The following is a 14,328-nucleotide window of genomic DNA, read 5'->3' as shown; positions in this document are numbered from 1 at the left end:
AGCATACTTCCAAAGTTGTGGCAAAATGGCTTAAGGACAACAAAGTCAAGGTATTGGAGTGGCCATCACAAAGCCCTGACCTCAATCCTATAGAAAGTTTGTGGGCAGAACTTAAAAAGCGTGTGCGAGCAAGGAGGCCTACAAACCTGACTCAGTTACACAATCTCTGTCAGGAGGAATGGGCCAAAATTCACCCAACTTATTGTGGGAAGCTTGTGGAAGGCTACCAAAAACGTTTAAACAATTTTAAAGGCAATGCGTGTATGTAAACTTCTGACCCACTGGGAATATGATGAAAGAAATCAAATCTGAAAGAAATCATTTTCTCTACTATTATTCTGACATTTCACATTCTTAAAATAAAGTGGTGATCCTAACTGACCGATGACAGGGAATTTTTACTAGGAGTAAGTCAGGAATTGTGAAAAACTGAGTTTAAATGTATTTGGCTAAGGTGTATGTAAACTTCCAACTTCAACTGTATCTGATGCTGTCTGATCAAAAAGAGTATGACATTGTTGCTGCCTGTAGCATTGAATTCAAGGGAAGCCAGTGAGCATTTGGCCTCCCTTTATAATATAAAAAATAAATAATAATAGCCAAACAGTGTTGAGCTAAACTGAACGAGCTCAACTGTGAATGGAAGTGTCATGGGAAGACAGTTTGGATTTGGCTTCCCACCAATCACATCAAAAGTAAATTGTCATTGACAGAAAAAAATTGAATTATTGCATCTCATTGTGTTGTTGTCCTCCGGTGGCTAGCTAGTTAGATAAAATTGTCCCTTTCCTAAATTAGCCATGGATGGAGATAGCGATTTGTTTTTAATTAGCTCTCCGTACTGGTCAGTGATTATATAACTGGGTTTCTGATCCAACCAACCATAAATTCAATCATTGTGCCCCTGGCCTGAGAGGATGGAAGTTCAATATGTAGCTAGATGTATTAGGCTGATGTTAACTAGCAGGAGGCAGCTCCTGTTTTCTTAGCGACTTGCGGGAACTCTCTGTGGTTCGAAATCAATAGTATGCAAATGACAGAAACATTAACTTGCTTGTCATGTAACTGTTTGTTACATGCTATACGCTTTGTAGACTTCACTGGACAGATGCTGCTCTCCAGTTTTGTGATGAAACAAAGGTGTGGTTGAATTTATTCTGCCACTGTATCTTCTTATTGTCTCGGCCTTAGGCCTATATATCACAGTGGCAAGGCATATGACCTAATAGATTATAGAGAAAACAACGCAATTACCACAACACATACAGGTTGTGATATGGTTAATTTTCTGGCTTGACTTCCCCAGTGATTTTACCCATGCCCCGTGAAACCTCAACACATTCTACGCCCCTTAGCTTTCCCATTGAATGGGTCCACAACCATTGTCTGGGACCGTATTCACAAAGTTTCTTAGAGTAGGAGTACACTGATCTAGAATCAGTTTTCCCTTTCAGATCACAATGGGCAAGATTATATGGACAGGGGGGGACCTAATCCTAGGTCAGCACCCCTACTCTGAGACGCTTTGTGAATACAGGCCCTGGTGTAGCGAGACGTTAAGACTCCCCAGTATAAGCCGTGCTCCCGTTTGTAGCCTTTAGATCACCTCGGTAGCCCAACAGAAGGGATTGTCACTTGAACTATCAAACCTTGGGTTTAAATAGCTGGGCTCGCTGCGTGGCTTAGCCTCTGGACCCCGAGGGTCAAGGGGAGCCCAGTAGCGGGTTAATAGGGGCTTTAGTGAGTAAATACGACCTCAAGGTTGTCTTCGCATAAGTGTTTGTGGAATTTGCACACTACGAAGAGGAGCAAGGATGAAGGGAGAAGCGTTGCCCCATAAAAGCAGGGTAAACCTTTGACTCCAAGGCACTGGGGGCACCACAAACGTACCACTGGACTCAGTTGACCCTTAGACCACTGGAGGCACATTTTCCCTATGTAAATAAAAAGCAGTTGTAGATAAGTTACACTCCGGTACGTGCACACTTGACACTCGGCGAGCAGCAGTCTAAATGTTATTGGAGGATGGTTCAAATGGAAGTGTCTGTAGTCAGTTTCACATTGTCCCAACACACAAGGGCCTTGCTTTGACAGCAAATACATATGTTTATACATTCTAAATGCACTCTAGGTGATCTGCCTTCCTGAAATGTGGGCGTAATAGGTACTATTATTCGTAACAAATCCATACAAGCCTCTATAAAGAGATGAAATGTGTGACTCAGTAGAAGGTATGCCATCTACTCATGATTCTATGATGACTCATTCCAGGAGAATTTTAGAAGTATTTTATCATGGCTAGCGAACAATAAAACACCTAATTTAAGGGAATGGGTAAATAGTCAGCTATTCATTTGGACTGAAAGACAGTTTACTCATGCCAAAGACTCCTAGTTGTTTATATTATGGAAGTTCTGTCTTGTTTTACCACAGAGTAAAAGTCCCAAACTTTAAGCATTTTCCCAACGTATCCATCCTCTTTATCCCTCCCAACTGAAAAATGTACGGACTTAAAGCTATAAACTTTAATGATGGGCTTAATTCAGACACTGTAAATGACTCTCTTGTTTTCAATTGACTTCCATTCTCCTCCCTCTTTTGCCATTTACTTATATCAACTTCTAGGGCGAACGAAGTGACTGCTGTGCAGACCTGATTTTCCTTCAAATACTATAAACATTTGCTTGAGCCTGCCTGGAGTGCCACTGTGCCAGGTGGGTGGGATTTGCACTTTTGGGACTATTCCATTGGTTCAATTTCGACAGGCAGGGCAATTAATCACAGCTAAAGTATTTGAAAGACAACTAATGTTATTTGAACAGATCTGCTTGTTGTGTGGTGCTGGAAGGGGATCTCGAGAAGTGAAGACGAGATGGCGAGACCACCGCAAGATACATATTGCACTTCCTGTCCCAGAAGAAAGCTTTAGCAAGGAATCATGTTCATTGGTTTTTCCATCCAAAAGGTGGGGGTTGTCAATTCTTGGCTTGTTTGACATGGATGGCACACGGCTAAAAACTTTATGGGCCTCGTAAATTTTTCACAATTTTAAAAGAAAAACAGCTTTATGACATTTGATAGATTTCCCATTGAAATTTAAAAAATGTATTTCATTATAACCGTTTTGGGTGATGCCATAAATCACACCATTACAATAACACATTCTTCCCTCGTTTCTTTTTTCTTTGTAGTATCACTTTTTCTATCGTAAAAACCCATATAAGGGCGGCAGGTAGCCTAGTGGTTAGAGCGTTGGACTTGTAACCGAAAGGTTGCGATATCGAATCCCTGAACTGACTAGGTTTTAAAAATAAAGAAAAAATAATAATCTGTCGTTCTGCCCTTGAACAAGGCAGTTAACCCACTGTTCCTAGGCCGTCATTTAAAATAAGAATTTGTTCTCAACTGACTTGCCTAGTTAAATAAAGGTAAAATTAAAAATTGTACATAGGTTGTGTACTCTTAGGCCTATTATAGCATACATACTGCATTATTGTCAAGGTAGGTTACAAGGCAATAACATCATATTGTGTGACATAGTAGAAGGGAAGTTACAAATCCAATTTGTGAAATAAGTTACAATTTCTTGTGCTTAAGATCCCTGAGTGCATCTTTAACATATCACCCGATTTGCAAAATTCGTATGATATCATTCGAATTGTAAAGTCCATAAGGAATCACACGAAATGGATGACGTGGTACACAAAAAAAACAGGGAACCGTTTTTGCTCGTGAGCATCATTTTCAAAACTACTGGCTGAAATGATTCGAGAGTGCATCTTTAACAAGCAAGAACACATTTTTGTTGCTTTTATAACATGTAAAATTCACTAGAACGACGCAATGTACATGCTTCCTTATGTTATTGTGTGTGGCTGAAAATCAACATTCTTCTCAGAGTACGGACTTTCTAGTAAGGAAATGGAGGCCATGACTTAGGTTGCTGACCATGTCAACTCCAGCTCTCCCTTTTACTCATTGATCTAGTTATACTTGTCGGAGCAAAGACTCCTGCGAGCATGAACAACATCAACCTTTAAGATAAAGCTTTCACCATCCTTTCTTTCTCTTTTTTTCCCCCAAGAAGAAAATAGGGCAGGATGTCAAGGCTGAGAAGAACCGTTTGGCTGTCTGTAGACCAGACTCCAGCCCAGGGGGTGTTGAGTGGGATGGGAGCCAGGCTAGGGCTGCAGCCGATGGGGGAAGATAGAGTTTCMCCCCTGGGTCCAATGCGCCAAGCTCTRGTTCTCACACTGGACTATATTTCACCATATGGTGTATACACATGARTGGGCCAGAAAGTTTAACCCCTGGCGATGATGATAATTTGTCCATGCGTTCATTTGAGTCGAGTGGCACTTTCAACATAGCTTTCCTAACTCCTTACTCCCTAAAGACAAGATGTAGCTTATGGGTTTTAATTAGTTAATGTATTACTATTGTTATGGGCAGCTGACTCAAAAAAGCATAGGAGACTGGAAAGCCTAAATTAAGTGATATAGCTCTAGCTAGTAAAAAAAAGTGCAAGACTCAGTTTTGTAGCATGTGTGAGGTATTTCTCCCATTATGCTGGCTACAATTGCAAAGAGGTATGCTTGGTAGTGAAATAACTTAAATAAAATAAAATCTAATTGTATTTGTCACATGCGCCGAATACCTCACAGTGAAGACCTTACAGTGAAATGCTTACTTACGAGCCCCTAACCAACAATGCAGTTTTAAAAAATACGGATAAGAAATAAAAGTAACAAGTAATTAAAGAGCAGCAGTAAAATAACAATAGCGAGACTATATACAGGGGGTACCGGTACAGGATCAATGTGGGGKGGCACCGGTTAGTTGAGATAATATGTACATGTAGGTAGAGTTATTAAAGTGACTGCATACATGATAACAACAGAGAGTAGCAATACCAGACTATTGCAAATAGTCTGGGTAACCATTTGATTAGGTGTTCTAGAGTCTTATGGCTTGGGGGTAGAAGTTGTTTAGAAGCCTCTTGGACCTAGACTTGGCGCTCCGGTACCACTTGCCATGCGGTAGCAGAGAGAACAGTTTATGACTAGGGTGGCTGGAGTCTTTGACAATTTTTAGTGCCTTCCTCTGACACAGCCTGGTATAGAGGTCCTGGATGGCAGGGAGCTTGGCCCCAGTGATGTACTGGGCCGTTCGCACTATCCTCTGTAGTGCCTTCCGGTCGGAGGCCGAGCAGTTGCCATACCAGGCAGTGATGCAACCAGTCAGGATGCTCTCGATGGTGAAGCTGTAGAACCTTTTGAGGATCTGAGGACCCATGCCAAATCTTTTCCTGAGGGGGAATAGGTTTTGTYRTGCCCTCTTCATGACTGTCTTGGTGTGCTTGGACCATGTTAGTTTGTTGGTGATGTGGACACCAAGGAACTTGAAGCCCTCAATCTGCTACACCGCAGCCCCGTCGATGAGAATGGTGGGCGTGCTTGGTCCTCTTTTTCCTGTAGTCCACAATCATCTCCTTTGTCTTGATCATGTTGAGGGAGAGGTTGTTGTCCTGGCACCACACGGCTAGGTCTCTGACCTCCTCCCACTGTTGTGTCATCGGCAAACTTAATGATGGTGTTGGAGTCGTGCCTGGCTGTGCAGTCATGAGTGAACAGGGAGTACATGAGGGGTCTGAGCACGCACCCCTGAGGGGCCCCTGTGTTGAGGATCAGCGTGGCGGATATGTTGTTACCTACCCTTACTATCTATTCCTCATCAAGTAACTGACGCAAGCAGTAAAATTAGATTTAAAAAACACCTTATGGAACAGCGGGGCCTGTGAAGCAACACAAACATTGGCACAGACACACACACAACACACACACACACACACACACACACACACACACACACACACACACACACACACACACACACACACACACACACAACACACACACAACACACACACACACACACACACACACAACGACACGCAACAACACGATAACATATGCACTATACATACACATGGATTTAGTACTGTAGATATGTGGTAGTGGTGGAGTAGGGGCCTGAGGGCACACAGTGTGTTGTGAAATCTGTGAATGTATTGTAATGTTTTAAAATGGTATAAACTGACATAATTTTGCTGGACCCCAGGAAGAGTGGGAATGGGGATCCAWAATAAATACAAATACAAATACCTGGGGTGTTAGGTCCCAGGGTCCTTAGCTTATTGATGAGCTTTGAGGGCACTATGGTGTTGAACACTGAGCTGTAGTCAATGAATAGCATTCTCTCATAGGTGTTCCTTTTGTCCAGATGGGAAAGGGCTGTGTGGAGTGCAATAGAGATTGCATCATCTGTGGATCTGTTGGGTCGGTATGCAAATTGGAGTGGGTCTAGGGTTTCTGGGATAATGGTGTTGATGTGAGCCATGACCAGCCTTTCAAAGCACTTCATAGCTACAGACGTGAGTGCTACGGGTCGGTAGTCATTTAGGCAGGTTACCTTAGTGTTCTTGGGCACAAGAACATGCTTAAAACATGTTGGTATTACAGACTCGGACAGGGAGAGGTTGAAAATGCCAGTGAAGACACTTGCCAGTTGATCAGCGCATGCTCGCTGTACGCGTCCTGGTAATCCGTCTGGCCCTGCGGCCTTGTGAATGTTGACCGGGGGCTACTAGGAGCGCCGCCTCTGGGTGAGCGTTTTCTTGTTTGCTTATGGCGGAATACAGCTCCTTCAATGCTGTCTTAGTGCCAGCATCAGTCTGTGGTGCTATGTAAACAGCTACGAAAAATACAGATAAACTCTCTAGGTAGATAGTGTGGTCTACAGTTTATCATGAGATACTCTACACATCAGGCGAGCAATAGCTCGAGACTTCCTTACATATCGTGCACCAGCTGTTATTTACAAAAATACATATCCCGCCGCCCCTTGTCTTACCAGACGCCGCTGTTGTTCTATCCTGCCGCTACAATTCCGTGAAGCATAAAATATTACAGTTTTGAATGTGCCGTTGGTAGTTTAATCTTGCGTGTAGGTCGTCTATTTCATTCTCCAAAGATTGCACGTTTGCTAGCAGAATGGAAGGAGTTTATTCGATTTGCTTACGAATTCTCAGAAGGCAGCCCGCCCTTCGGCCCCTTTTTCTCCGCCACCTCTTCACGCAAATCACGGCGATCTGGGCCTGTTTCCGAGAAAGCAGTATATTGTTTGTGTTTCTGCCAGTCCGTGATGAGTAACGGCAGTCCTGATGTTCAGAAGTTATTTTTGGTCATAAGAGACGGTAGTGGTAACATTATGCACAAAATATAAGTTATAAAAAAACGCAAATAAAGAACAAAAAAACACAATCAGTTGGGGACATGTAAAATGTCTGCCTTCTTCTCCAGCGCCATTTTTCAAATAAACCTTGGTTTGTATACATATGTTTTTGCTACAATAAGAAATGAAGAATATTGTAGACTGAAATGTACACTAGAAATGAGAAATGAAGAACATTGTACACTAGAAAATATCCCAGTTCACACTTTCACACATCTTTCTCTGGTGRGCTCTATTGTTTAATTGTTTTGTATTCAATAGTAGTAAATTACTTTAATTCCACCCAGACTCAAAATAATTGATAATGTAACTCTGCCAGTCGAATGTTTACCTGAAACCGAGGAGTGAAACAGGACCAATAGATGAGATCACTTCACGATCCTGACTCCTCCCAAACATGCCCACAAGAAACCCCCACGTTAGACTACTACATATTCAGAACATTGTCAGTGGTCCTCTACTCATGTAGGCTACTGATGCTGAAGAACACCCGGATGAAGGAATTGCAGCTCGACGTTTCGATTAAAAAAAAATTGATCTTAGATCATTTGTATTTTATTTAGGCAACAACTATGAATTACTACATTCTGTCCTTAATATGGGCGATAACATTACCTGCGTGCATGGCSGTCCACGGATTATACAATTTCGGTCAGCCCGAGTTATTCTTCAAAAAGAAGAACTGCAAGCACATCCCGGCCAATCTTCTCTTGTGCCATGACATCGAATACACCGAGATGCGCCTCCCGAATCTTCTCGGGCACGAGACCATGAACGAGGTTTTGCAGCAAGCCTCTTCGTGGATTCCACTGGTCCAGAAGCAGTGTCACCCGACACGAGGAAGTTTCTTTGCTCTCTCTTTGCACCGGTGTGTCTGCACGATTTGGACGAGCTATCCAGCCGTGCAGGTCGTTGTGCGAGAGCGTCAAACACGGTTGCGCACCGGTGATGTCCGCGTTCGGGTTCCCGTGGCCAGATATGCTTGACTGCGAGCGCTTCCCCAGAACAATGACCTGTGTATCCTCCAGCGGACATCGATTATTTCATGCCAGTCACCAAAGAAGGTAAGGTATTGGCATAATTCGGCTAGACAACACTTCAGTTATTCACAAAATAAACCTCAATCGATTATATATTTTTGTAAACCTGTTTAACCAGTTCTGAAAAAACGCAGGGCTTTATTATGGCAACATAACAAAAAGTTAAACATTTTGGAGTAAGATTTTCAGATCATATAGTCTACTGATAAATAAAGTCCAGGCAAAGAATGTCTTAGCCACAATAACATGACACTGCAGCAAACAGCCGATGGTATATGTTATGCAGTAGCCTATTGAGATTTAATGGAAGTAATGTAATGGAGTAATTATGAAACGTAATAGTCTAAAAGCCATTTTCCTGGAGCTCCATTCCCTCGTGGATTTTCATAAGACTGAACATCAGGTTAATTGTGGGGAGTCTTGTGGAACCCTCCTTTGGGCAGGGCTGTGTTTTATTGGTTGTTCCCTTAATTAGGGATGTTTAAACGGCAAGATCTCCACCGTTTACTCCTGAGAATCACTCAACAGTGGAATGTGAGAAGAATGCATTGAATAGCTTTACTCTTTACACTGTCATATGCTGTATCGTGTTATAGTTGATAGAACACCTGTTGAATTTACGGTGGGAGTATAAAACATCTGCTCTCGTTTTTCCTGTAGTGCCCAGAGTGTGTGACGCCTGCAAGGAAAGGAGGAAAATGACAATGAAATAGTTGACAACCTGTGCAAAAAACTTCGGTAAGTCCTACTCCTGAATTCTAAGTGGACCACAGTCTTGTCTTGCTTTTTATAGATATACAAAGTCGGCTACCTACTGCAGGCCTGTTAGCACCCAGTTTCAAGTCCAACAGATCGAAACCTTAACCTCCACCTCTTCCTTTCGCCCTGGCTGCTTTGCGCAGCCCTGAAGATCAGGTAAAAGGAGATCTCCTACATGAACGGCGACACCAAGATCGTGCCCGAGACCAAGAGCAAGACCATCTACAAGCTGAGCGGCGTGACGGAGCGCGACCTGCGCAAGACGGTGCTCTGGCTCAAGGATGGCCTGCAGTGTGTGTGCGACGAGATGAACGACATCAACGCCTCCTACCTGGTCATGGGCCAGAAGATGGATGGCCACCTGGTCATCACCTCGCTCAAGCGCTGGCAGCGGGGCCAGCGTGAGTTCAAGAGGATCTCACGCAGCATCCGCAAGCTGCAGTGCTGAGCGAAGCAAGACTCAAGACCCGATGAGTCTTATCTAAACTCTAAGAGCCGGATCTGGTCCGATCCGGATCTGGTCCGATCCGGATGCAACTAGTTCTCAGTCAGTATTGTTAAACGTCCTGTTTTTAGTACCATGTTTAGCACTGCCATAGGCTACATTTCAACACGTTTATTGTTTATTAGGATTTCATTTGATCCATCAATAGTCCTTATAAGATGAAACAAACACATTACATTAAAATCAAAGACAAACAGGTGAATATTGTAGGTCTACTACATAGTCCCCACCTGTAATGTTGGATGCATATTTCAGTGTTTCTGAAGAGATTAAAAATCATTCTTTTCATTTTTTCWTTATGCAATGCAGTCTGTTAGGCTCCACTTATCCAGACTTGATGATGAGGCTGGATACATTTAGTGCATTGGCCTATCATTAGGTGAGAGGGAGAGTGTGGTTTCTGTGTGCATGGTGTGATATTGTTTCCGGTGTATTCTTTAAGATGATGATGATAGTGAGACTAAGGTATKTAATGAAATACAATGTAATGTGCTTTTTTACTTGTTATTTTTCTCAAGCAATGAGAGATAGCTGGCTATATTCTCTGCCTTTTAGTTACTACTTCCAATGTAACCCTGGCATTGCAAGTTCAGCAGCCCCAAAGCAAGGCCCATATCATYGCAGTGACGACAATCAATTATTCGRCCCYCTGCAGTCAATGGACTATKTCACCTTTTTGTACATGAGCCTCAATACTGCACTGTTTAYTTTTCTACCACAATTATTGATTATGAAATATTTTTCTGTTTCAAGCTTTTTCAAGTAAATTCCTTTGACATTGGTGATCAAATGTTGGAGTGCCGTCTACCATGCCATTTCTGTTTCTCTCAACTTTTTTTTAATGACATTTCTTCTCACTATGACAGCGTGTCTTAGGTATGTTAACTAAGTATATCAGGATTGTATATTAGTGGTCGATTGTGTTTTCATTTTTAGGGGTGAATGCAAAAAAAAATGCAGCTGTATTGTGTGTGTGTGTGTGTGTGTAAAATATTGCTTTATATAGTACTCTGTAAATATCCTTGTATTCTTGTACATAGTTTCGGGAGACAGCAGAAGTTGACACGTGTGAATTCAGATGGTGATATATATATATTTTTWAAATTACAACACTAAACATATGTTAGTATAATGTTAATCTGAGAAGTGTAATTCTTATAAATGATATGCATCTTTTGGTCCCTCTTAATTAAAGGAAGCAATYCAAGGAACCTTAAAATACAAATCTTTGACTAATCAATGGCATGTTTATTAATATGTTGGGAACAGATATGAAGTGAAGACTGGAGAACTTGAGAACCAGACGCAACCYCTTCAGRACCATTCCAGACCAAGACCTAACTTCTTGACAACCAGAGCTAGATTTAGCGTATTGAGTCTATGACAAGATCTGTTGAAATGTGGAAAARCAAGACACGGACCAACCCTCTTAAAGTATCCATCTCCCTAAAAGTTATCATGCCAATACGACATCCACATTTAAAGCAAGGTGCCAGGGCAAGAGATGGTACTCAGTATCCTCGTTTAAACCTGGTGCTAACGCGTCCTTTGTCCTGATTTTGTCAACATACTGATTKTGCCCACATTTGTAGACGGGTGTAGATGATCAAAAAACACATTGTGATCTGATCTTCCTGAYCACCTRCGGAGKTAGMAGAGCACGCATTGTGTCTGGATATCTCACAAGTGTAGACAGATCTGGACTGTAAAAACCTCTAAATCATCATTATCCAGCCCTGTAAAGTTAACAGGTGGCACCATTGTCTTAAAATGAATACATTCATATTATTTTGAAACAATATCTGTCAAATAATTTGCATACAGAGGGATCACAAAATCTGGTCACAATGCAGAGAAAGTGGACTGATAAAATATACATTTTAGTATAGATGTGTCAAATTGTGATTGGATCATCTTGATCGGATGACGACAACCACACATGTGAGCACCAGGTATAAACTGGGCTAGTGATGTTATGTATCTTGACCACATGAGTTGAGACCACAAAGACTAGCCAAGACCAAACCAATTCTTTGGGCACTGAGGCCCTGAACAAAATATCTCTTAGGGTAAAATGTATACAATAATGAAGAGCTCACTTGAGCTATCTGCTGGATATATTTCAAAAGAATACAGCTTGTCCTGCATACCTATATTTATTTTTAAACAAATTAGTAACAAACAAGACAAATGTGATAGYTTGGGGATTTTGGTTTTATCACTATCAATTTACAGATAAACATATTTTCATAATATGTGACCCATGTGGGGATCAAATCCATATTAATAAGAGTTAGGGAAATTACTAATCAGTTTAGAGAAGGGAATGGTTTAATACAAATACTGACCAAGCATTCATATCATTTCAATTGATTGGCCATGATTTGGAAAGGCACACACCTGTCTATATAAGGTCCCACAGTTGACGGTGCATTTCAGAGAAAAAACCAAGCCATGAGGTTGAAGGAATAGTCCGTAGAGCTCGKAGTCGGGATTGTATCGAGGCACAGATCTGGGGAATGGTACCACAACATTTCTGTAGCATTGAAGGTCCCTAAGAACACAGTGGCCTCCATTATTCTTAAATGGAAGAAGTTTGGAACCACCAAGACTTTTCCTAGAGCTGGCCAACCGGCCAAACTGAGCAATCGGGGGAGAAGGGCAATGGTCAGGGAGGTGACCAAGAACCCAATGGTCACTCTGAAAGAGCTCTAGTTCCTCTGTGGAGATTGGATAACCTTCTAGAAGGACAACCATCTCTGCAGGAGTTCACTAATCAGGCCTTTATGGTAGTGTGGCCAGACGGAAGCCACTCTTCGGCACGACAGCCCGCTTGGAGTTTTCCAAAAGCCACTTAAAGACTCCCAATACCATGCTGTGGGGATGTTTTTCAGTGGCAGGGACTGGGAGACTAGTCAGGATCGAGGGAAAGATGAACGGATCAAAGTAAAACCTGCTCCAGAGCGCTCAGGACCTCAGACTGGGGCAAAGGTTCAACTTCCAACAGGATAACGACCCTAAGCACACAGCCAAGACAACGCAGGAGTGGCTTCGGGACAAGTCTCTGAATATCCTTGAGTGGCCCAGCCAGAGCCCGGACTTGAACCCGATCAAACATCTCTGGAGAGAGCTGAAAATAGCTGTGCAGGGACACTCCCCATCCAATCTGACAGAGCTTGAGAGGATCTGCAGAGAAGAATGGGAGAAACTCCCCAAATACAGGTGTGCCACGCTYGTTGCGTCATACCCAAGAAGACTCGAGGCTGTAATCACTGCCAAAGGTGCTTCAACAAAGTACTGAGTAAAGGGTATGAAAACTTATGTAAATGTGATTTTTTTTTAAATAAACCTGTTTTTGCTTTGTCATTATGGGGTATTKTGTGTAGATTCATGAGGGGGAAAAAACTATTTAATCAATTTTAAAATAAGGCTGTAACATAACAAAATGCAGAAAAATTTAAGGGGTCTGAATACTTTCTGAATGCACTGTAATGAATATGAATTCAGAGGGCAAAAGAATATTAAATATTAAAGCATTAGACCTCTCAATAAAGGCTTAAATCCAAACTGGTTCTCTAGCAGATTATTAATAAAGGCTCACCCAGTGTTCAAGAATGGCCTTTTTCCCTGTATTCAGATTACAACCTCTCACTTTCGGATATTTGAAAACTAATTCTCCAAAATATTGCTATTTCTAAAACAAGCCATAGAAAGTTGGTTGCAATTTCAGTTTAATCCACCAGAAAATATTACAATAAATAACTCAAATATACTAATTGATTTAAAAAAAATAACATTATTGGATTTTTTGGGGACGGTATAATCTTTGTAAATTATATCATACATAGGACTGGTGGAGTTATGTCACACAAGCAGCTAACAAAACTATGGAAATGTCTGCTCTATCCAAAATTACAACCAACTAATTACAGCATTTCAGTAAAAATGGAAGAGGCAAGTGGATGGGGGAGAATGTAAGGAACTTATCTGTCAGCCCTGCATTAAAGACCAAAACTGGTTAAAGAAAATGATAAATAAGTAAATAAAAAGTATACCAGTTTCATTTAAGGACCAAAACATTGACAGCTGTGCCATACAGGTTGCAAAATATTGTAGTTGGGAAGAGATTTTCGATGTACCGATTCCATGGTACATGGTTTATGAACTGATACACAATACAACGCCGGATTCAAAACTTATAGTTTTTAAATTTAAATTACACCAAATTCTTGCAACCAGTAGAATGTTATGTACAGTGGGGAGAACAAGTATTTGATACACTGCCGATTTTGCAGGTTTTCCTACTTACAAAGCATGTAGAGGTCTGTAATTTTTATCAGTATTGTAAATCATTTTAATGCATTTTATAATGTTGATTTTATTTTTAGTTGCAAATAAACTGTTTTTGTGCTTGTTCATTCTAGATGGGGAGTTATATATAGTATTTTTGTGTATGAATCAGTATCCCAAATCGAGGGGGAAAAAACTATTTAAATCAATTTTTAAAATAAGGCTGTAACTAACAAAATGCGAAAAATTAACGGGGTTCTGAATACTTTCTGATGCACTGTAATGAATATGAATTCAGAGGCAAAGTAGAATATTATTAAATATTAAGCATTAGACCTTATTCATATAAAGCTTAAATCCAAAACTGGTTCTCCAGCAGATTATTCAATGGCTACACCAGTGTTTCAAGAATGGCCTTTTTTCCCTCTGTATTCCAGATTA

General features: G+C 41.3%; 1 pseudogene; it reads left to right on the top strand.

The window, feature by feature from the left end:
- Positions 1-7,595: 7,595 nt before the first annotated feature.
- LOC112068554 (secreted frizzled-related protein 2-like) lies at positions 7,596-10,808 on the top strand (annotated as a pseudogene).
- Positions 10,809-14,328: the final 3,520 nt, after the last annotated feature.

This window comes from Salvelinus sp. IW2-2015, unplaced genomic scaffold, assembly GCF_002910315.2.
Source record: "Salvelinus sp. IW2-2015 unplaced genomic scaffold, ASM291031v2 Un_scaffold563, whole genome shotgun sequence".
Classification (NCBI taxonomy): domain Eukaryota; kingdom Metazoa; phylum Chordata; class Actinopteri; order Salmoniformes; family Salmonidae; genus Salvelinus; species Salvelinus sp. IW2-2015.
Note: the sequence above shows the minus strand (reverse complement) of the source record. Positions and strands in the feature narration are given on the sequence as shown.